Source organism: Pygocentrus nattereri, chromosome 17, assembly GCF_015220715.1.
Source record: "Pygocentrus nattereri isolate fPygNat1 chromosome 17, fPygNat1.pri, whole genome shotgun sequence".
NCBI lineage: Eukaryota > Metazoa > Chordata > Actinopteri > Characiformes > Serrasalmidae > Pygocentrus > Pygocentrus nattereri.
Genome location: NC_051227.1, coordinates 10,256,868 through 10,280,534, shown reverse-complemented (window position 1 = coordinate 10,280,534; position 23,667 = coordinate 10,256,868). Strand labels below are relative to the sequence as shown.

At 42.3% G+C, this 23,667-nt stretch overlaps 1 protein-coding gene across 2 annotated transcripts in view; it reads right to left on the bottom strand.

Moving 5' to 3' along the window:
* LOC108412588 (endothelin-converting enzyme-like 1) overlaps window positions 1-11,910 on the bottom strand; it is an 84,648-nt gene extending 72,738 nt beyond the window's left edge. For both annotated transcript variants that reach the window (XM_037546450.1, XM_037546451.1), the window contains exon 1: window positions 11,773-11,910. The gene's annotated coding sequence lies outside the window, so the exon portion shown is untranslated. The remainder of the gene's footprint in view (window positions 1-11,772) is intronic.
* Window positions 11,911-23,667: the final 11,757 nt, after the last annotated feature.

The following is a 23,667-nucleotide window of genomic DNA, read 5'->3' as shown; positions in this document are numbered from 1 at the left end:
CAGACAAAACTTACCTCCTGGCAAACCTGCAAACCTGAATTATGCAGCCTAACACACACACACACACACACACACACACACAAACACACACACAAGCCTAAAAGGGCTTATTTTAAAAAACACATATTTTTCTAGGGTTCTTATGGAGCCCCGTTGGTGACATCCTGTATAAATAAAAACAACACCTGGCCATAACTTAGTAAGCCATGCGAATGAGATAAGTTGTGGCCACAACTTAGTACGCCATGGGAATGAGATCCTAATATGTGGCCATGACTTAATAAGACTTGGGAATGAGATTCTAATACGTGGCCACGACTTAGCAAGGCCTGATCTCGTGCCCACGCCTTACTAAGTTGGGGCCATGACTTAATTATCTAATTCTCATGCCTTGCTAAGTGGTAGCCATGCATTAGGATCTCAATCCCCATACCTTACTAAGTTGTGGCCACGCATTATTTTAACGGAGTGAAGGGCACAGCTCCTGTACACTTTTATTTCCCAGCAGGTTGACCCCAAACACCACATGTGTAATATACATGTGTGGAAGGTTTAGTGTGAAGTTATTAAAAATATGTTACTGTGTATTTTATTCACTCATTCTAAATGAGCAAAGACCAAGGAATCTCAGGTGTTTTCTTTTGGCAAACATTGAAATTGGTTCCCACAGACCCGAACGCCATACAAGGGTTAAGGTGTTGTTAGGCCACTGCTATGTTTATCTCAGGAGTCTTGCCTTCTAACAGCCATCTGGGATAACATAGCAATGGCCGAAGGTCTCATCCCCACGTCTTAGTAAGTGTGGCCACGCATTATTTTAATTTATATGGATGTCACCAGCAGGGCTCCAAAGGTTCTTTACAGTCCTCTTGTATTCTAGCAGGTTCCTTGAGTAGCCAAGAGGCTTTGTAAGCACCTACATCCATACAAAGCATGTTTGAAGTGGAATTTGTACACCTGCATATAAAATTAATTTTTTGTATAGGTCTTCTCTCATTGATCATGTGAATACCGAAACTGTCCAGAAACCTACAAGACCTATGAGAGCTGTAAATGACTCCAAAATACATAAGAAACCTTTTTATAAGTAACCTTTTGTATATGATTGAGAATGAACTTACAGCTCTGTACAAAAGTCAGAGATCACATTTTGTTTACTTTATTTAAAAAGTTACTCATTTTTCAGGACATATCTCTGTCCGTCCTTCCACTGTTAGAACACAACTCAACATTATCGGTCTAGCTGTCAAGAAGCCCTTAGCGAGAAATGAAAAGCGAAAAAAAAAGAACATTTGAAAAACAATCAAAACAGCTGCTGGTGTTCTCAGAACAATGGACTGACCAGCCCAGAGTCCAGACCTCAACATCACTGAATCTGTTCGATTATTTGGATCATGAGAAGCAGAAAATGAGAAAAAGAAAATGTATTTAAAATACTGAAAGCAAGCCTCAGTAATAAGGTAGATTTATTTTGTAGCATTTATTTACTTGTTGAGGCTTTCTGTGAAATATGGAAACACATGTAAACAGTCACTGAAGCAGCTTCATCGTTTGAGAAAATCACTAAAGTTCGGCCTTTTCTGTCTCAGAGCGACGCAGAGGAACTTATTCATGCATTTGTTCCAGTAGAGTTGATCACTGTAATGGTCTTCATACTGAACTCCATAAGAAAGCACTACATCCTTTACAGCTTGGACGAAATGCAGCAGCATCCTAACAAACACGACACAGAGAGATCAGATCAGTCCTGCTTTAGAAGAGCTGCACTGGCTGTCTGTATCGCTCAGGACAGAGTTTAAAGCTCTGCTACTAGTTTTTAGCTCTAAATGACCCTAAAGCTCGGCTTAAATCGCAGAGTGTCTGTTTATGACCTTAGATCTGCAGATACTGACCTTCAGTAAAACACAGGAAATGTGGAGAGACTCTTTCAGTTCTTCTGCTTCTAAACTGTGCTGAGTTCAGCTTTTATTAGACAGTTGAGCTCAGTTTTAAGAAGCATCTAAAAATGTACCTCTTTACCTTTGCAATCAATTCAATTATTAAATGATCTATTTTAATATCACCTGTGTCGTTATCTTATATTATTCAGAATTAAAGGCATAAAAAGTGTTATATAAATAAAAATTACTATTATTTTCTTGATTCTGTACAATGAATAACTGGTTCCTAAAGCCAATTCTGACTGACGTTTGCGCAGTAGTGCTCACACACACACACACACACACACACACACACACACACACACACACACACACACACACACAAGCGTTTCCTTTCAGTCTATAGGAATTTTTGAACAGACTTGTTTCCTTTTGCCAAACCAAACTGGACAGACAGCAGACTGAACACCAAACCATGAAATGAAAAAAGAGCACACTCCTGTGTGTGTGTGTGTGTGTGCAAGTGTGGCTGTGGGACAATTTATGAAAATTGATCCTTAAGAGCTCCGAGCGAGAATTCCGCTCTGATGTCTTTACCAGTCCTTCCCTCAGCGCTGTTTCAACACACCTCGCTCTGTGTGTGTGAGAGTAAAGAGGGAGTGTGGGAGGGAAAAAGAAAGGTGTGTTGATAGATTGAAAAGGTGTGTATGTGTGTGAAAGCAGATGGAAAAGCTGTAGAGCTCATTTGAATTTGTTTAAAGGACCCGTATCATGACTCTTTTTTAAATAAAAGAGCTTAATGTAGTCTCCAAACACTGGCAAAGTTTCAAAATGTACCATATGCTGTAAAAATGAACTCCTTCTGAGGTTCCTTGGCCTGCCACATTGGCAGGACCCTTTAGGAAGCTTCCAGGAGCAGACAGTCTTCTGAGGAACTTAAGATCATTTACAAGGTTCACTGGGGAACCGTTTTATCCAGCATGGTCTGAAACCTCTTTTTAAACTTCTTGGTTCTTTAGTATTGTAAGAAATGAAAGTATTAGTGTTTGAACCAGTGCAGATTCTGGTTCAGTCATGCTTTTCACGGATGCAGGTACTCACCAAACCTTTTGGTTAAGGAGGGAACTACAAGAATACAACAGAACAACGAGGAACCCCAGGAAAGCTTAGGGCTCTTAAAAGTTCTTCTGTGAACTCCCAAAGGTGCTTAATCAAGAAATGAGCTCCTCTTGGGGATCTGGGGCTGAATCATTGGGCTTGATGAAACCCAGGGAGGCAGTTAGAGGTTCTAGGTTGACTACTGAGGGTTTCACCAGTGACCACACTACATGGGAAGATTCTGATGTACCAGAAATGTATTTTTACTACTTTCTTGGATATTCAATACATCTTTTGTTTTGCAGTGTACAGTCTAATTTTGGAAAATGAGCTGCAAAATAGCCCCTTTTGAGATGTACTATTTTTTGATGTCACAAAAACCGATACATTTTATGGCTGACCCAAAGAATTGAACAGGTTTTGGAAACTTGTTTGTACTTCTGAACAACTTCTTGAACACACATTTTCAGAAACAAGAATATGTATATTTTATTTTTCAGTGGTTCTCATGCTGGTCCTCAGGGGTCCTCATGCTGGTCCACTGCTGAGTTGGACGTTTCTGAGCATGGAGAGTAACCATTCCAGTGGAATTTCCATGTGCTTTGACGTGGAATGCTTACAAAATATGCTTTCTTAACACGGTTATGTACCTATGCTTGGGGTAGTGTTGCACTGATACCAATACTGTATTAGTATTGGTGCCAATATTTGCAATTAAACGCAGTATCAGCATTGGTGATGGAGTTCCAATACCTATGACCAATACCCCAAAGCAACTTCTGACACATAGACAAAACGTTGGTGGTGTGGGACAACAAATTGCAGTAAATAAGCTTGTGGAAGAATTTGTAGCGGTAGTTTCTGGTGTTAAGAACCTGTTAACACTTACGTGAATGGCTGAGCTGCTTCTTTCACTATCGTTTCTCTGCGGCTGTGTGGTCACTTACTGTCTGAGCTAGTGTTACTGAGAAAGCCAACGGAACTGCTGGACTCTCAGTGTAATGGTAGCCCTTAGCCCGGTTTAGCCTTTTGCATAGCAGCCCACTAGCAGGCCTGCTCGTCGAATAGCCCTGCCTGCAGTGTGCAGGGTCTCGCGGCCCATTGCTTCAATTAAGCCAGAAAAAAAACTGAAAGATGCTGATACTGAACTGACCCTCAGAGATGCAGCATGAATGAACAAGATGCACATGCACGAGACAAACGACCTAAAAACTTGGATGTGAAACGAGATTTTGCTGTTTTTGAGCCAGAGCAGCTGCTATGTGCTGATGTGTAAACACCACATGTTTATCCGAACACTGCTCAGTATCTAATAAATATAATCCAACAATTAAATGCCATCAAGCCAAACTGAGTGTGTTTTATTTGTGATGCAGAACAGATTTCAAAAATGTAATTTAATAAAAATCAGGAGTTATAGGTAGGTTAGGTTAGATAGAGTTAGTTTTGGTATCAGAATCGGAAGGGAAAAAGGTGATATCAGTGCAGCTCTAGCTCAGGGCCACAAAACTGTTCAGTAAGATGGTGTAATGACGTAGCTACTCGCTGACTGCTTGCATGAATGTTTGCATCAGGATTGTGCCATTGCATCCTGCATTATTTCAAATCAGATAACTATCAATCGAAAGTCCAGTTGCTTACACCAGTGGTCCCCAATCCTGTTCCCCCCATCCTGCACACTTCAGCACTGACCCTAATTGACCCCAGCTGATCCATTTAATAGCTGCCTTCAGAAGTCCTTGATTTGCTGAACGAGGCGTGCTAGGTTTAGTTTGGAGGTGAAACCTGCAGGAAGGTAGATCTTCAGGAGGAGAGTTGGTGATCTCTGGCTTACACTGGCTGTGTTTACATGCAAAGATTTTCACCAATCAGATTGAATACTTTCCGATTGCAGATTCAGACTGAGTTTGTTCTCACGCTACTCAACAATCCGAAGGAAAATCTTCATTTACATGCTCACTACAAGTAATCTGATGCAAAATGACGTGTATGCGTGGAAAAGCGGTTAGAGTAAATGTTACCATGACATTTATGCTTTTGCGGTGACACACACATGCATGCGCAGAAGTACTTACACATTCCGATAGGTAACGTAATCAGATACAGGCATGTACACGGCTATTATTTTTCTATTTAACAGATTATTTACAGGATTACCCACCATAGAAATTGTATTCTGAATGGCCTCAATCGGAATAGTCTAGTCCAAGTGTATACATGGACGTATTCAGATTATTAATGGATTATTAGGTTGCATGTAATTTTGATTTGGTATTATATTACTCATTATATAATGTACTGTTATAGTAATTTAGTATTGATTCTGACTAACTGGTGTGCTGCTGTTACAAGTATAGATGATAAAGAGAGCAAAGTCACAATACAGGCTTGACTCGAGGTAAGTGATGCCTAAAAAAGCCCCTCAATATAGAGGGCACTCAGAACACAAGTCATTTACATATATCAGTCTCAAAGGCTCAGTAACAAAACCAGCCTGTCTGAGGGGGAATTCCATCAATTTTCAGAAATGTCTGCATAATTAAACTGTTAAGATGTAAACAAAGTCATTCAGAGTGGTTTGATGTAAAATTTGAAATGCTCCGTGAGTCAGAATGGTTCACAGTGGTGGTGATAGGAACCAGATGTCTGGAGAGTTTAATGCCTCTAAAAACAGAAAGTTAATACATGAACTGGTGGCGAATGCGCTGCCTGATGTCTGAGACAAGGAGATAAGCTGCTGGCCTACGAGGGATGTTTTCAAATCTACTCATGGCTGAAAGGTACATGTGAGACAAAACAGTCCCCAAAAAACTATTTTTCAAATTTACCACCATTTCCCCATCACCAACATTACATATGTAAACTCAGTAGACGTGTGTGTGGGTTTAGTGGTTGTTTTGCATAGTAAATACAATGGATACACAGTCGTGTGAAAAAGTTTGGGCACCCCAGTCGAGTGACAATTTGTTGATTTCATGAAATCAACTTATAGTGAAAATAAGTTAACATCTTCTGCACATTTTTTTCTTGCTGTGTATTTACTGAATGTGTGAAAAAAAAACAATGAAAATGCAAAAGTTATGACACTTTTTATATTTTGTAGAAACAAATAAATAGAAACTGTTCACCGAAATTTGATGAAAAATGTCAAATTTCAGTGCCATTTGTAGGTCACATTTTACTTATTTTTACTTTGTTAATCAATACAATTTGACCAGGAGTGCTCAAACCTTTGCATATGACCGTACTGACTGTATTTTGTTGTAGACATCGCAACTCTTATCAACTTCACGCATCCGGGTTTCCTCCCGTGCTTCCATCAATTCCATACACTACAATTCCCATGATTCTCTGGACGCTCTCACCATGGACTCAACCAATCCCCAGCTTCCTGGACCCACATCATTTGACTACTGAGTTGTTTACACATGTTTCTTGTTACTTGAATCCATTTGAATACCTGTTTGTTTGACATGCTCACTGCAAAGTATTGCCAGCTTTACTCATTGCATATTGAGTGGTCCTTTTCCTATTTGTACTGTCCGTGTTTATGACCTTTTGCTTTCTTGTTTTTGGACTCTTCTTTTGGAACTGCTGTTTCAGTCTGTTTGTCGTATTGGCTTTGACTCGTGTGTTTTTGACCCACTTTTTTCGTCTAGCGCCAATGTATGTATGTTGCTCTTCAGTGTTTAAAATGGCCTGTCTTTGATAACCCTTTTTGTTCACCACACTGAATGACATTGTTCACATTTCAACATCATGTCATAAGGAGACAAAGAGTGAAAAATATAAAATGCAAGAAAAATGCAGAATAGGCCTATATAAGGGGACAAAATCTCATATCTACATTTTTGTCATTTTTTGATCTAGCTTTAAAAAGGCAGGTGCCCTTTAAGTTGGGTCAAAATTTCATGATCAGCAGACCAACAGAAAGTGTCCAAAATGTCTTCGAAAAATATATTTCTTAATTCACTTTCATTATAAGTTGAGAGTGTTTGTCCTTGTCCTGTAAAGTTACACTTTTGAAGACGTGAGGTTTTGTCCTTACAGTAGTGACACACTGATGCAAAAATTTTGAGCTGCCGCTGCTCTTAACTGTGTGGACATGTCAGAAAGCAAAATGAATGACAGTGGCATCTCCCAGGCAACCTAAAAGACTAGCTACAGCATAAATGGTGAGCTACACCAACAATCGGTGTGGTTCAGCCCTACATGTTTGAGCGCCCCCTGCAGGTAAACACCACTTTGCTCCTGATCGGTGAGTGAAAAGTATGAGATGGAGAACAAGCTGTCGAATGGTCAATTTAAAGATCTTAGCACTTTCTGATGAGGCTTTCGTCTTATTACTGGTAGATCATGGACATTTTGTGTTCGATACTTAGCTAGCTAGCTTACTGCTGTGCTTCTGAAATGGAGGTCATATTCGAAGACACTATTTATCCCTATATACACAAGTAGGAAGCATCGTCTAGCTATGATACAAAGGTGTAAAAAACCTTCATAACAAGCTGTTGACAAATGTAGAAAAGCTTGATTAACCTGCTTGCTGGGGGTTTTGTCTGGGACTCGGAGCAGCAGGAGATCAGTCACTTTATCCAAGGGAGAGAAACGAATACATAAAAACTGCAAAAAATAGCATCTTGCCAAGGGGAAGTGTCTTATTTCCAGTTGATATACCTAATATTTCTTATTTTGGCATGGTTCTGCACCTGTTATGAGGTTATTTGGCTGATTTCTTTAATCAAGTGAGATTATTTTACTTAATAAAACTGCTTAAAATGAGTTTACAAATCTTGAAAGAAGCACAAAACATAAAACAATCTCAACAGGAGACATACTGAATATATCAACCATATGTAAGATGATGCTGCTTGATATTATTTTTTGCAGTCTACTGCCTGTCCAACTGAAGAGAATGCAGAAAAACATCATTTAACAAATCTCTCAAATGAAAAGACCAATATATGAATAACTGTAGATAACAGTTCTATTAAAATTTTGAAATGGGCTTTAATACTTAATATGTAATAATAATGTTCATTGCAGGTTTGAGGTAATTCAGCGTGTCACCACTCATTTTCCCCATCTGGAGTTACTGTAGAGAAAGACTGAGCACACACACACACACACACACACACACACACACACACACACTCTTAGACACACGCACTCACACTCTCACACACACTCACACACACATACACACACACACACACACACACACACTCACACTCTTACACACACACACACACACACACACACATACACACACTCACACTCTCACACACACTCACTTACACACACACATACACACACACACACACACACACACATACACAGGGAATCTCTTAGCAAATGAAAATGGGACACACACACACACCTGAAAGTGAGGGAGGGGGCTATGCTTTGGTAAATGTCATTCTCCATTCCCTCCATCATTCATCATCATCCCTTTCTCTGTCTCTCTCTGTCTCTCTCTCTCCCTCTCTTTCTCTCTCTCTCTCTCTCTCTCTCTCTCTGTCTCTCACATATGCACAGAGGTACACATGGTGGTTAACTCAGTCTTAAAGGAACTCCAGTCAACTCAATGTCTTTCCGTCACAGACTTCTACACTCAATCACTTCCTTTCTCTCAGACAGATTTGCACACATACACACATGAACACACACACACACACACACATTTCCTCTACACATATGAACATTTTCCCATTTTATTAAGGCTTTTTCTGAACAGTCATGTGGAACAGTAATGTACCGCTGAGGGGAAATGACTGTGAGGGTTTCACAGTGAAATACACACACACTTATCGTAACACATCTCAAAACACACACACACGCACACACAAACACTTATCATAACACATCATCTCAAAACACACACAGACACTTTTATCGTAACACATCTCAAAACACACACACACACACGCACACACACATGCACACACATACACTTATCATAACACATCATCTCAAAACACACACACACACATTTATATTATCCTAAAACACACAGTGCTCTGGAGAGTTAGAGACCACATTGTGTGCAAATTTTAAGATTAATGAACAAAAAGAATCGGCCAAAAGTGACTTAAAAAATGCCGGGTTCCATTGACTTACATTAAAAGTAAAATAGTTTTTTTTTCCTTCTCCTGTAAAGTAACCATTTTGGAGATACAATAAATGGATACAAGATTTTGTTCCGACTACAGCGATTTAGGCTACTTGATGGCCTGTCCAAACAGCTAATTAAGTGCATGTTATTGATTTGATATTTCTGGGAGGATCAAATATAAGATAATCCACTTACATAAGGAAAGAGAAAGTCGAAGGAAAACAAGTGAAAAAACAAGAGTTTCCAGGATTAAAAACAATAAAGATATAGAAGAAATGGGAGAAATGAGATTCCTAACAACCACCTGGAATACCTGGTACACACCAAAACTGTCCGCATCAGATAAGCAGCACTTTCATCTTTGGTGGGAAAATCTAGCTCAACACTCTCTTCAGATCTGTAAAAATTAGCAAGAGTTTCTGTCCATCGTTCCACTCTGGGACATCAATCAATGCTATTATACCACATGATTTTTGTATTACTGCAGCCACATAATACAAAACCTACACCTAAACCTAAACTTAAACCTAACCTTATCCTCAGTATCCAATATCCAATAATGAGCTCTTTTAATTTTTCAGAATACATTAATAAATCATGTAATTTGGGGTAAAAACAACACATGTTCAAGTGAGAACCAGCAAATTGTCCTCACTTGAGCAAAAATGTCATGACCTATTATTGTGAGGACCTCATAAGTATAGCAAGACAAGAACACACACATTTATATCTGTATATTCATATATATATATATGAAATACCACACACGCATACAACCGCTGCACAGCTGTGATGAAGCAAGTCTCCAAGCACAGCCTATAGTCTGCGTTTACTGAGGTAAGCCTCCAAGCAGACACCCATTTGTATCACACACACACACACACACACACACACACACACACGCACACACACACACACACACAATGCTTGTCTCTGAGGGAATAGATGTAAAGTTGTACACAGATGGGGGGGTGTAATGGATTAGATCTCTTAGCATCTGATGAATGACCATTTACGAGACATGACAGGAGGACTAACAGAGAGCATACTTAAACACACACACACACACACACACACACACACACACACACACACACACACACACACACACACACCGTATAAAATGCCACTTACTCACATTTATAAGCTGCCATGCAGTCGTTGGCTCTCCAAACCTTTCAGAATCACACACACACACACACACACACACACACACACACACACACACACACACACACACACACACACACACACACACAGCACTTTACGAAACACATCAAAAAAAAAATTTCCAAAATACATACAAAATATATTTTGGCAGACCTTCTATTTTACCTCAGAGATACACGTTGAACAAAAACCATAACACCAACTACAACCCCCCACCACACACCCACACAATTCAAACCACAATTTTAGAACATTTCAGCCATGGGTTCTATATAGAACCAATCGCATGCTTAAATGGTTCTTTGCACCGTGACTGCTTTTTCAGATAGATGGAAAATGTGTTATATATCACCCAAAGGGGTTCTTCTACTCTTACAAGCTTGACATAGTCACAATAATAGAACACGTTCTGAAGATATGTAGAATCAATTTCAAGAAGGTCCTATATGGAACCATGCACAACACATTCTCCATCAAATTGAAGAACCGTTTCACAATGCAAAGAACCATTTAAGCATGGTTCTATTACTAAAATGACTAAAAACCCTTGAAGAACCATCGTTTTTAAGAGTGTGGGGGAACTTCACAGTGTCATGTCAACAGTTAAGACGTTTACCATAGTCTAGTCAGATGTCGCAAAAACACATTTTAACACAGCATTTGTTCAGAGGCCATTGAGAGGTGAGAGAAACATCTGAGGTAACTTTTCACATCATGGTCTTCCCAGACACCGTGCACTGACTGCAGAATGAGAACGTCATAGCATGATGGTGAAGATAAAATGAGACAAAAGTGTATTTTAACGCCACATTGCGCCATGAGGCAGTGAGAATCTCAGAAACATGGTCACCTGAGGTAACTTTTTTCTAGATATCATCTCCTTCTCAGACATCGACCCCAGCATGAGTGATTTCAAAGCCAAAAAGATAGAAAAACGCATTTTCACTACACATTTCACCACAGTATTTCGACAGACGCCAGTATGAAGAGATAATCTGACAGAAATCCGTCAGAAACATGGTCAGCTGAGGTAACTTTTTCTCCAGATCGTCTCCTTCCCAGAGACTGACCTCAGAATGAGTTGTTTCAAAGGGAAAACGATAGAAAAACGTATTTTTAATACATGTTTCACCACAGTATTTCGACATACGTCGTTATGGCTAGATAATCTGACAGAAATATGTCAGAAACATCGTCCCCTGAGGTAACTTTTTCCCTAGATCGTCTCCTTCTCGGAGACTGACCTCGGAATGAGTAGTGTGAGAGAGTATAGAGAGGTACTTGAGTCAAAACGACAGGAAAAGCGTATTTTCAATACACATTTCCACGCAGTATTAGCGAAGAGACCGTTGGAGGGAGAATTTAAACTGGCGCCAGAGCGCTCGCGCGCGCGTTCCGTTTAACGGTCTCTCTGCTGACAGGATTTTAAAGCGCTGCTAAAAAAGAGCATTTCTGAGGTAAAAGTAGCATTAATGCTGTATTTTTCAGCGTTGTGAAAATGTTACTCACCCGTAGAGGACGTGTGTTTGCTGAGTGGACGGTTTAGTCGATCGTGTGGGGCGAAAAACACCGGGAGTTTTAAGGAGAAGCTGCCGGTTGCGGTCGGTCGGACGAACGAGTCCTGCTCAGTCGCTTGCGAGGGTTAGAAAAGGCTGTATATGTGTGTGTGTGTGTGTGTGTGTGTGTGTGTGTGTCGGGGGGGGGGGGGGGGGGATGGGGCTACCACCTCAGTTTCCCCGCCGACTTGTGGGAAACCCACTGAGCCCGAATGAGTTACAGCACCAGCGAACCGAATCAACAATGCTGCGAGTTAATCGTATAGAAGTCAATTAACACTTTGGCCTCATTAAATATGCACTTATTATGCAAATAGACTCCTCTAACTACCCATATCATTACATTATTACATTTACCTCAGAGACCGTTAAAAAACGGCGGCGCGTTCTGGGCTCGCGCTGCACTTCTGCTTATAAATAAAAAAGTAAATAAATGGAAACGGCACGAGCCGCTTCTCGCGCGCCTGGAGTTCAAGAGAATATATATAATAAAAATAAAAAACCCGGTCTTTAATGACTCCAGCAGGAGTTTAGATCTAATCACGACTCCGGGAACAGAGGTTGCTTCTCAGAGAGAGAGAGAGAGAGAGAGAGAGAGAGAGAGAGAGAGAGAGAGAGAGAGAGAGAGAGAAACCGAGAGACAGAGAGAGAGACAGAGAGAAACCGAGAGAGAGAGAGAGAGAGAGAGAGAGAGAGAGAGACAGAGAGAAACCGAGAGAGAGAGAGAGAGAGAGAGAGAGAGAGAAAGAGAGAGAGGGGACAGAGAGAGAGAAAGGGAGAGAGAGGGGGGGTAGAGAGAGAGGGAGAGAGAGATGGAGAGAGAGGGGGGGAGAAAGAGAGAGGGAGAGAGACAGAGAAAGAGAAAGATGGAGAGGGGGAGGGGGGAGAATGAGGAAAAGAGAGAACAGGTGTGAGAGGTAGAGAGAGAGTAGAAAAAGTGAGGGAACAAGAGGAAAATGAGAGTGAGAGAAAGGAAAGAGAGAGAGAAAAATGAGTGAGAGAACAGGAGGAAAGTGTAAGAAAGGAAAGAGAAAGAGAGAGAGAGAGAAAGGGAGAGGGGGGGTAGAGAGAGAGAGAGAAAGGGAGAGAGAGGGGGAGACAGAGAGGGGGGGATAGAGAGAGAGAAAGAGAGAGGGAGAGAAAGAGAAAGATGGAGAGAGAGGGGGGAGAGAGAATGAGGAAAAGAGAGAACAGGTGTGAGAGGTAGAGAGAGAGTAGAAAAAGTGAGGGAACAAGAGGAAAATGAGAGTCAGAGAAAGGAAAGAGAGAGAGAGAAAAAAGAGTGAGAGAACAGGAGGAAAGTGTAAGAAAGGAAAGAGAAAGAGAGAGCGAGAAAGGGAGTGAGGGGGGTAGAGAGAGAGAGAGAGAAAGGGAGAGAGAGGGGGAGACAGAGAGGGGGGGATAGAGAGAGAGAAAGAGAGAGGGAGAGAGAGAGAGAGAGATGGAGAGAGAGAGGGGGGGAGAGACAGAGAGAGAGAGAAAGATGGAGAGAGAGGGGGGAGAAAGAGAGAGAGAGAGAGAGAGAGGATGAAGAAAAGAGAGAACAGGTGTGAGAGGTAGAGAGAGTAGAAAAGGGACAAGAGGAAAATGAGAGAGAGAAAGGAAAGAGAGAGAAAAGAGTGAGGTTACAGGAGGAAAGAGTGAGAGAAAGGAAAGAGAGAGAGAGAAAAGAGTGAGAGAACAGGAGGAAAGTGTGAGAAAGGAAAGAGAGAGAGAGAGAGAGAGAGAGAGAAGAGTGAGGGAACAGGAGAAAAGTGAGAGACAGGAAAGAGAGAGAGAGAAAGACAAAAGAGTAAGGGGGCCAGGAGGAAAGTGAGAGAGAGAAAGGAAAGAGAGAGAGAAAAGAGTGAGGGAACAGGAGGAAAGAGAGTGAGAGAACGGAAAGAGAGGAAAGAATGAGGGAACAGGAGGAAAGAGAGTGAGAGAAAGGAAAGAGAGAGAGAAAAGAATGAGAGAACAGGAGGAAAGTGAGAGTGAGAGAACGGAAAGAGAGAAAAGAGTAAGGGGGCCAGGAGGAAAGTGAGAGTGAGAGAAAGGAGAGAGAGAAAAGAGTAAGGGGGCCAGGGGGAAAGTGAGAGTGAGAGAAAGGAAAGAAAGAGAGAGAGAGAGAGAGAGAGAGAGAGAGAGAGAGAGAGAAAAGAGTCAGGGGGCCAGGAGGAAAGTGAGAGTGAGAGAAAGGAAAGAGAGAGAGAGAGAGAAAAGAGTAAGGGGGCCAGGAGTGAGAGAGTGAGAGAAATGAAAGAGAGAGAGAGAGAAAAGAGTAAGGGGGCCAGGAGGAAAGTGAGAGTGAGAGAAAGGAAAGAGAGAGGGAGAAAAGAGTAAGGGGGCCAGGAGGAAAGTGAGAGTGAGAGAAAGGAAAGAGAGAGGGAGAAAAGAGTAAGGGGGCCAGGAGTAAGAGAGTGAGAGAAATGAAAGAGAGAGAGAGAGAAAAGAGTAAGGGGGCCAGGAGGAAAGTGAGGGTGAGAGAAAAGAAAAGAGAGAGAGAAAAGAGTAAGGGGCCAGGAGGAAAGTGAGAGAGAGAAAGGAAAGAGAGAGAGAGAGAGAGAGAGAGAGAGAGAGAAAGGAAAGAGAGAGAGAAAAGAGTAAGGGTTGAAGTGGTTGTGCTGATGGGCTATTTAGGCCTCCAAAGAGAGAGAGAGAGTGAGAGAGATGGAGAGAGAGTGAGAGAGTTTCAGAGAGAGAGTGAGAAGAGAGAAAGTGTGAGAGAGACAGAGAGACAGAAAGAGAGACAGAGGGAGAGAGAGAGTGAGAGAGTGTGAGAGAGTGAGAAGTGAGAGAAAGTGTGAGAGAGAGAGATAGAGGAGCAGAGCATGGAGGAAAGAGAAGAAACCAGAGTGAGAAGGAAAGAAGAAGGGAGGGATGAGAGAAAGAGAGAAGGGTGAGAGAGATGGACAGATGCCGGTGTTAGTCTACAGAAAGCAGGTGGGGGAGGGGGTGTGCCTCAGATCAGGAGGGGGCGGGGCAGCTGAGTCTTATTAATATTCTGATGTCATCCTGCACTCCACCTCCTCTAGTGCACTTACAGGATGACAGTGTGATATCATCCTATACGATCACTCCTCTCTAATACCAACACACATATACCCCCCCCTCTCTCTCCATCTCTCTATCTCTCTCTCTCTCTACATCTCTCTGTCTCCCTCTTTCTCCTTCTCTCTCTCTCTCTCTCTCTCTCTGTCCGTCTCTCTCTTTCTCTCTCTCTCTCTCCCTCTCTCTGTCTCTCTCTCCATCTCTCTCTCTCTATCTCTCTCTCTCTCTACATCTCTCCGTCTCCCTCTTTCTCCCTCTCTCTCTCTCTCTCCATCTCTCTCTCTGTACCTCTCTCTCTTTCTCCCTCTCTCTCTCCCTCTCTCTCTCTCCATCTCCCTCCCCCTCTCCTTCTCTCTCTCCATCTCTCCCCCTCTCTCTGTCTCTCTCTCTCTCTCTCTCTCCCTTCTCCCTCTCTCTCTCTTTCTCTCTCTCTCTCCATCTCTCTCTCTGTCCCTCTCTCTCTTTCTCCCTCTCTCTCTCTCCATCTCCCTCCCCCTCTCCTTCTCTCTCTCTCTCCATTTCTCCCCCTCTCTCTGTCTCTCTCTCTCTCCCCCTTCTCCCTCTCTCTCTTTCTCCCTCTCTCTTTCTCTCTCTCTCTCTACATCTCTCTGTCTCCATCTCCCTTTCTCCCTCTCTCTCTCTCTCTCTCTCTCTCTCTCCATCTCTCTCTCTGTCCCTCTCTCTTTCTCCCTCTCTCTCTCCCTCTCTCTCTCTCCATCTCCCTCCCCCTCTCCTTCTCTCTCTCTCTCTCTCTCCATCTCTCCCCCTCTCTGTCTCTCATTCTCTCTCTCTCTCTCTCTCTCTCTCTCTCTCTCTCTCCCCCTTCTCCCTCTCTCTCTTTCTCCCTCTCTCTTTCTCTCTCTCTCTCTCCCTTCTCCTTCTCTCTACATCTCTCTGTCTCCCTCTCCCTCTTTCTCCCTCTCTCTCTCTCTCTCTATCTATCTCTCTCTCCATCTCTCTCTCCATCTCTCTCTCCATCTCTCTCTTTCTCCCTCTTTCTCTCCCTCTCTCTCTCTCCATCTCCCTCCCCCTCTCCTTCTCTCTCTCTCTCCCCCTTCTCCCTCTCTCTCTTTCTCTCTCCCTCTTTCTCTCCCTTCTCTTTCTCCCTCTCTCTCTTTCTCTCTCTCTCTCTCTCTATCTCTGTCCATCTCTCTCCATCTCTCTCTCCATCTCTCTCTCTCCCCCTCTCCTCTCTCTCTCCATCTCTCCCCCTCTCTCTGTCTCTCTCTCCCTCTCTCTCTATATATATATATCTCCATCTCTCTATCTCTCTACATCTCGCTCTCTCCCCGTCTCCTCTCTCTGTCCATCTCTCCCCTCTCTCTGTCTCCCTCTCCCTCTTTCTCCCTCTCTCTCTTTCTCTCTCTCTCCATCTCTCTCTCTCCCCCTCTCCTCTCTCTCTCCATCTCTCCCCCTCTCTCTGTCTCTCTCTCCCTCTCCTTCTTTCTCCCTCTCTCTTTCTCTCTCTCTCTCTTTCTCCCTCTCCCTCTCTCTCTCTTTTTCTCTTTCCATCTCTTTTTCTTCATCTTTCTCTCTCTCTTTCTCTCTCTCTCTCCCTCTCCCTCCCCCTCTCCTTCTCTCTCTCCATCTCTCCTCCTCTCTCTGTCTCTTTCTCCCTCTCTCTTTCTCTCTCTCTCTCCCCCTTCTCTCTCTCTCTTTCTCCCTCTCCCTTTCCCTCTCTCTCTTTCTCCCGCTCTCTCTCTTTTTCTCTTTCCATCTCTTTTTCTCCGTCTTTCTCTCTCTCTCTCTGACTCTCTCTCTCTGTCTCTCTCTCTGATTTTGACTAAATCTCTCTCGCTCTCTCTCTTCCTCCCCACCACTGCACCCTTTTTCCTCTCTTCTTTTCACTTTAATCCCCTCATCTGTTAAACTCCTAATCTGCTGATTATCTAACAATTCCTTTAATCTCAGACTCTTAAATCAACACCCTCTACAGATGAACTCGACCTTATTGAAGCTCATTGTGTGATTAAACCTTTTAATATTTGCCTCTGTTATAATGTTCATTCATTTCTGAAATGTTTCTTCTGCAGACCTGGCCATATTCAGGGGCAATAATAATAATGATAATAATGATAACGATAATAATAATAATAATAAGTAGATTGTAGTACAATAAATATTGTAGCATCTGCGTAGAAGGAGTGTGACCGGCACCTCAAAAGGCAGCAAGAAATGGCCAGCCCAGCGCTTCCCAGCACGGAAACACAGGGAGGGAATAGTGTGGGAGGACACAACATTCGAGAAGACTCTTCTAACCACTTTTTAGCCATAAAGCCCACACTTCTCAGACACAAGAAGGGGCTCCTTTGCATGGCCACACCACCCTGAGCTCCCCACAGCAGCACTGCGGCGGTCACCACAATATGAAATACGATAGTAATGAACATTGTTACAAGAAGCTCGACAATAAAAGAAAAGCAAGAACTAGTGCTATCCATCAAATAGCACAGGACTATCCATAGTCCGGCCCCAGGGCCAAGTGTTTTACAGCGTATTATAAGTGGACCACCAGACCATGCGCAAAGTAATGTGGTACACTATGGTCACAAAGTTAGCTAAAGGTTAAGAGCCTTTCTTCTACAGACATGAAGCACCAACTAAACACTGAGATTTATGATGGAAAACTTATTAGAGCAAATTCAGTAGGCCAGTAACTATTAACCCTTTAAGGTCGAACAACAACCTGTCAATTAATGCTGCATTTATTTTATATATTAAATAACGTTATCCAACTAAAAACTTACAGCATTTTATTTAGTTTTTCTCACAAATTACAAGATTTTAAAAAATAAACACTTTAATGGGAATTTGATCAATGCATTAGATGTGTCATATTGTTACAATTTAATTATTTATTAGAAGCACTTTTAAGTCCAAACAGTTCTGAATGAGCAGTCCAACAATAAGAGAAGCCTCATGCATCTTTTACGCAGTGATAGGAAACACGGCTGCTGCCAGAAAGCTCAGATTCTATGCAGTAATATTTTTAAACCTTTATATTTTTAATAATTTGTGAATTATATTTGGTCCTCAGGTGTTTTGACATGATCTGGCACTGTTTGAAAGCTGTGTTCTTGGGTAGTGTAGTGGGTAACACCTCTGCCTTCCATGCTGTAGACTGGGGTTCAATCCTTGTCTGGACAAGCACCCTATACCAATAAGAGTCCTTGGGCAAGACTCCTACCTCTACCTTCACCTTCCTGTGTAAACTGATCAAATTGTAAGTTGCTCTGCATAAGAACGTCAGCCAAACGCTGTAAATGAAAGTTTGGACACCCTTGAAACAGCACGTTATGCTCATCCACTAGAACCCTAGATCTGTGGTTTCTAAGCTACCCTTAGTAATCTCACAACCGGGAAAATTCACCTCCATATTTTGACCTATCTGTACAGTGAAACACCCACACACTAGTGAACACACATACTTACCCAGAGTGGTGGGCAGCCCTATCCATGGTGTCTGGGGAACAGTTGGGTGTTAGGTGCCTTGCTCAAAGGCACTTCAGGCACATAGCGTCAGGTCAGGGTATTGAACCAGTGACCTTCCGATTGTAAGGCTGGTTCCTCGAGCTCATGACTGCCCCCAGTAAATCCTGTTGTTTTATAACTCGTGGCCCATCCACACTAGTTCAAAAGCGCCTACCGCCCACAACAGGATTGAACAGATCTGACCATCTCACTTAATGAGCTATTTGAAGTTGTTTGGTAGATACCACTTACTGGATGTTGGGCTAAATAGAGGAACATTTCAAACAGAGTTCTATCTCAGTTGCAGAAGTTTTTAGATGCTTATTTCAGAGTTCAGTCTCTGGGAAGCCTAAAAGCCATTACACACCAAACAAGATTTTTCTTGCAGTTTTTCAGACGCCAAAATGGGACATTATTTTTTACGTCCTCTGTTCAATTTTTGCGAACTTTAGCAGGAAACAAAAACTCCCAATTGCTGTCATCTCTGCTGACGGCAACCAAGATGGCAGAACAGCTGTTCCAGCAAACAGAACTTCTTCACAAATGTCAGAAGGATCAGACTTTCCAAAAGCAGCTCAGACTGAGCCACAAACATCGAGCTAAATGTGGACAAACTCTTCAGCTTCTGAACGACATGATGAAGCTCTTCATGCTACTTTAATTTTTCTGAAATGGACAGTATTCCAGTCTTACTGCTGGTCTGTTCTGAGCAGAGCAAATAATCAGATCTTATTTGCACTTAAAGACATTCAGCCTCTTTGTTTTGTGCTTTCGTTTGGTGTGAAGCTCAATTCCAGAATCAGCTTCAACTTGTTCTATTGTTTGTTACAGTAATAAACCACTTTATTGATTTAGAGATACAACAGACAAGAAATGACCTGATACTACAAAACTCTGAGATCTCATGAAAGATCATCAAATTTATGGAAAATGTAAAAAGTTCATGCTACAGTCATGTTACATCATGAAAGTAAGGTGTTTCAGTAGAAGCGTGTGACGTCTCAAACAATTTACTGAAACAAAAGCCAACAGCGGTGGTGGGTAAACCCCAGCAAAAAATCTCAGTGTCTCAATAACTCGTCATACACCCTTGAGCATCAATCACAGCTTGACAACGATGTCTCCTGCTGTTCACAAGTCAACTCGTTGTCTGCTGAGGCACGGCATCCTGCTCTTCTTGAAGGACGGCCCTCGGGTCATTGAGGATCTGGGGTACAGAGTTACGAGCCTCTACATGGTGACTCAGCTGATCCCATAGGTTTTCTATGGGATTCAGGTCTGGAGAACATGCAGGCTGCTCCATCTGAGGTACCCCAGCCTGCAGCAGCCATTCCTTAATGACCTCGATGAGCTGGAGCATCGTCGTCCATGAAGATGAAATGAGGCCTGTGTTGTTCATGCAGAGGCACAATGACTGGATGATGTTATTCTGTAGTTTGGTCACTGGGTCACTGCACCATTCACAGTGTAGGGAAGTTCTGTATTGACTGGACACACCTGCCCACACTGTAACACCACCACCACCACCTTGCCGTTAAGCTCCTTGTTAGAGAACAGCAAGTTGTGCAAAAAGTACTGAAACACAACAGCTGGACAATCAAAAGTTTAGAGAAGGTCACATTAAGTTCACCTGTAAAGGTTAGAGTGCAATTTAGGTTCAAGTTGTAAGTAGTGTATATATATATATATATATATATATATATAGATAGCAAAACTGCATTACCACAAAATGTTTGTCAGGCAGTGTATCTACACAGCATGTATCTATTGGTGCACAGAGGCCTAGAAAACATCAGGCTAAAAATATACCCATGTAAAATGTTACTGACCCAGTTGGTGACAGTCTTCATGACCTTCATACCACCAGTTGTACGATTCCGCCTGTTTTGTGGACGTGTAATGCTGTACAGCTGCGATATGAAATGCGTAGAGAGCCCTGTAGCATAGGTTCTATCAAAGGTTATCAAAGGTCCAGTGGGAGTTCAGTTTATCAGTCAGGTCTTTATCTGGTGGATAAAGAACCCAGTCCTGCTCTTATCTGCTGGAGTGTCTGCTGGAGTGTCTGTGTTGATCTGAAAGCTCTGATTTATGGATTTAGGGACAACACCATTTGAATTATATTACATCTGTGGGTCATGGAGTGCATCTGTGTGTGGGGTCTTAAGTAATGGTGTTGGAGGGAGGCAGGTCCATTATAATATTAACCAGTGGCTGCGAAGGGCTGGACGGAGCGGACCTATTTCTGGCGGTCGAATATTTTAGCACCCGTTTAGCTAATTACTCCTCTGTTAATGCGATTAGATCATCTGTACAACACCTGGTGTGTGAAGCAGCTTGTGTGGCATGTGTACGTCTGTGTGTGAGAGGGAGATTCATTTTCGTTTAGCAAGAGACAGTTTATCACGGACATCACAGAATAGTGTCTCCCTGTGTATCTCAGTGTCTGCTGTAACACATTTTAAGGACAAACAGTCTTTTAAGAAACCTTATTACGTATCTTTGTTGCTACGTGTCGTCTTTTTCACTTATTTGCATGAAGTCCAGAGATACCCTTTGCTTTGAGTTAAGATTTTATAATGAACAGATCAATAGAAATACACTTCAGTGTCACTGCTGGACTGAGAATAGTCCACTAACCAAAAAATCCAGCTGACAGCATCCTGTGGGCAGCGTCCTGTGGGCAGCGTCCTGTGGGCAGCATCCTGTGGGCAGCATCCTGTGACCACTGATGAAGGACTAGAGGACGACCAACACAAACTGTGCAGCAGCAGATGAGCTGTCGTCTCTGACTTTACATCTACAAGGTGGACCGACAACTAATAGAGTGGACAGTGTCTGACCCACTCAGACCTGCACAACACACACCAACACACCACCACCACCACCACCATGAACAAATATAGTCCAAAAACTCTAAAAATAAACACCAACTAGTTACATTAACTTAATATTTTTCATTCTTTTTTGAAGTTCCTATTTTTTACGATACATGCCGTTGTTGCAAAAGTGATGACGTTTTCTAGGTTTTGTTATATATGTGTAATCTCTGATCCGAAGTCCCGATACTGTACAAAAACAAGTGTGTATGTGTATTCGGTGTTTTATTATAGGCCCGGGTCACTCTGGGCAGGGGTGGTGGTGGTCTGTGAGTGTCATGAGAGAGATTGAGTGAGGTTAGAGCTTTGGGCTCTCCGTTTAATTAAACAATGCATTTCTGAAAAATGCCGTGTGCAAATATTAATAAACAAAAACAAGCACACAAATTCTGCGTATTCCTCCGTCCGCAGGACACTTGTATCGCCATAATGACCCCAAGAGACAGAACGATGGGACTTACGGGTGTCGGACTGTGCATCTGTGCATGTTCGAGGGGGAAAGAGAGAGCAGAAATAAAGGAGGAGAGAAAGCGATGTGGATGAAGAGGAAGCAGGACTGAGGGAGGAGAGGAAGAGTGTGGTAGAAATGAAAAACTGCAGGCTGCTTTACGCTATTGACTGTCAATTGATTAAGGAGGTCAACTGAAAGTCAGTCTCTCTCTCTCTCCCTCCCTCTCTCGCTTTCTCGTTCACTTTTATGAAAGTCTCTTGGACTGGAATTAGAACACCAGGCAATTAAAGGCAACCTGCTGGAGACACACACACACACACACACTCTTTGCCGTTCTAGCTCGTAATTTTTATTCGCCGTAATTAAAGTGTTACGACGGCTTCGCGTGGCCAGACTCCTGCAGAGGGAGGGACGGAGGAAATGATTGACGGAGAGAGAGAGATTTAAAGAAAGAGAGAGATACACAGATGATTGAAGGAGGCACAAAAACATTTGAATTTGAATTTGGTATGAAAGAAGACAAAGTTACGGCCACAGTAGACAATAAAGGCGCTAGTAGGAACAAACAGATGATGATGAAAGTGAAATAGGGAGTGAATTAAAGAGTAAATAAAATGTTTAGATGGGGGTATATATAAAAAATAAAATAAAATATGAAAATATGAGTGTTAACACGATATATGGTAGGCATGCACTTTGTTGTATGCACAGTATTATGCACATCAAATCAAACCAACTGTTCTTAAGAGGAAATTTCGTCTTAAAACCCACTTACGCAGTTTTCATTCTTAAACCCCTTAAATGGCCAGGCCTAAGTTTTTATTACACATTCTATTACTGACTATAGCTCAGCCAGTTTGCATTGAAGTCCCTGTAGTTTATGAATAATAAGCCTATGTATGTAATAAGATGCAATTTCAAGTGGTTAAAGAGTTAAATGCACAGGATGGTCAGCTTTTGTGTAGTGTAAAATGATCACTATCGTTATTATTATTTTTGGCTGCTTAAAAGCACTGAAATCAAATTACATTAGTGGCCAAGGCAGCAATCGACTGGTTGATAGTATCTGAACTAAAGTGATGGTAAAATTGCAGTAAGGAGGCCGGTGAAACGAACGGAAATCAGTTTTTCTGCTAAACACCAATCACAAAGTATGTTATTAGAGAATTACTACATGAACTGAAACCAATTCCAACGCAAGGCTGTGTAAGACTGTGCTGACATGCAAAGCCAGACTGGCTAGGGTTTGAGAACTTCGATAGGAATGAGCCATAAGACACGCAAAGCATCTAATAACAGACTGTGTAGATGCAAGTCACACAACGAAAACTAACTTCGATTACTGGGGCTGGATTCACGAAAGTGTCTTAAAAAGAAAATCTTCTTAAGACCTGACCTCAGGTTTTACACGTTTATGTCTAGAGGTGGGGTGTCCCAGTCCTTGTTGAGATAGAGGGGTGGGGTAAAGTGTTGGGGCTACACGACCCTCCAAACAGAGAGATATGAGAAAAAAGAAAACTGGCAAGACGGAGAACAAGAGACCAAAGAAGCCCACAAATGTGAGAATTTTCTCCGATACAAAACTGTTGTAAACACTGTTTTACCTTATTTTGATGTAGTTTCAATGTATTTTGGTCATTTTCTTCATAACAAGCATATAAAATTCACTAAAAGCATGCTAATGTCTTGGTAACCAGCTAGCTAACTTTCCCATTCCACCGTAAATGGTCCAGCAGTTCTGACGCCTGAAATGCCAGAATGTACCTGCTGCTCCGTTTAAGGTGGAACTGACACTAAGGCCCTATTCACGAGAAAAGGAAGTACGTAAACGTTGACTAAAAAGTGTAGCAAGGCAGCATAGGGTGGTTGTCTGTAGAATGAGATTAGAAACAAAGAAGAGGAAGAGAGTGAAGACAGAGCCAAAGATTAGATGGTGGAAGCTGAAGGAGGCGGATGGTTGCAGGCAGTTCAGGGAAAAATTGCAACAGGCCCTTGGGGGCAGTGAGGAGCTACCTGAGGA